We start from the raw sequence: 1383 nt of genomic DNA, 5'->3' as shown, positions 1-1383 counted from the left end.
AGATACTGTAAACTACACAGTTCAAAACAAGAGTATAATGTCCTAATTATAACATAAAAGACAAATAACAGTAACTTAAATATGGATCGAAATATGCAAGATCAGGTGCCGGGGAAGTTGTAGGTGCCTCTTCTCCAAACCACCCCTTTGCCTCCGGACTTCTCGGGGGCCAGCAGCCTCCCGACCAGGGGCCCGGCCCGCGGGCTCAGCCGACGAACATGGGCTCCGTGTCCAACCAGCAGTTTGCAGGTGGCTGCACCAAGGCGGCGAAGGCGGCGGAGGGGGCCCCGGAGGACGCGGCCCGGGCGGTAGAGGAGCGGCAGCTGCTGCATGGTGCCGTCATCTCTAAGTGGTTCAATTTGCTCATGGGGTTCGGCTTCCAGTCCATGACCGTTCGAGCTGGGGTCGCACTCGACACCCCGGTGGACGTCTTTGTGCACCAGGGTAAGCTGCACATGGAGGGCTTTCGCAGCCTGAAGGAGGGAGCGGCAGTGGAGTTCACCTTTAAGAAGCCTGCTAAGGGCCTGGAATCGATCCGTGTCACAGGACCTGGCGGGATGTTCTGTATTGGTAGTGAGAGACGGCCAAAGGGGAAGAACACGCAGAAGCGCAGGTCAAAAGGAGGCGGGTGCTACAACTGAGGAGGTCTAGACCATCATGCCAAGGAATGCAAGCTGCCACCCCAGCCTAAGAAGTGCCGCTTCTGCCAGAGCATCAGCCCTATGGTAGCCTCATGTCCACTGAAGCCCTAACCCTAACCCTGGCTCACCGGCAAAGCCAGCCTGCTTTCGGGAGGAAGAAGAGATCCATAGCCCTGCCCTGCTCCCAGAGGCCCAGAATTGAGCCACAGTGGGTGGGATCAATGCTTTTGCTATCAGGAAGTTTTAAGGAGCAGGCGTCAATTGGCAGAGAGTGGAGAAAGTGGGATAGGGTGGGTAGGGGGCAGCTGGCACTGCCATGTATCTCAGGCCAGGGTCCACAGCATCACCCCCTCTTCCTTCTTGGTGGGGGGAAGGAGTGAAGCAAAGGAACTCCAACCATCTTTATCCAAATGCAAGTGAGGGCTTTCAGGAGAAATTCCCCTAGAGCCTGCCAGCTTCATCTGAAGCTCCGTTCCCAGAATCTCGGACTTTTGAAAGTGGCGTGGATAGGGAAGTTTTCCTTTTAAAGAAGGGTATCTAATTTCCCATGCCTTAGCGCGAAAAGATTAAGCATGATACCAGTCTGATGGACCCAACCCAAAAGCCACAACAGTCTGTGGGAGGGCATCTCTTAGGGGTGGGGCGGGGTTTTTCCATGTCTTGTCTCCTCATAACCCACTCTTGGGACAGGGTGCTGGAACTGTCCCAAGCAATGGGTTGTGGTGAGAGGCAAAAGGGGTGG

General features: G+C 55.2%; 1 pseudogene; it reads left to right on the top strand.

The window, feature by feature from the left end:
* Positions 1-218: 218 nt before the first annotated feature.
* LOC101356631 (protein lin-28 homolog A pseudogene) lies at positions 219-843 on the top strand (annotated as a pseudogene).
* Positions 844-1383: the final 540 nt, after the last annotated feature.

The sequence above is a fragment of the Trichechus manatus genome, unplaced genomic scaffold (assembly GCF_000243295.1).
Source record: "Trichechus manatus latirostris isolate Lorelei unplaced genomic scaffold, TriManLat1.0 scaffold00049, whole genome shotgun sequence".
In the NCBI taxonomy this organism is placed as follows: domain Eukaryota; kingdom Metazoa; phylum Chordata; class Mammalia; order Sirenia; family Trichechidae; genus Trichechus; species Trichechus manatus.
The sequence above is the reverse complement of the archived record's forward strand: the minus strand, read 5'-3'. Positions and strand labels throughout refer to the sequence as shown.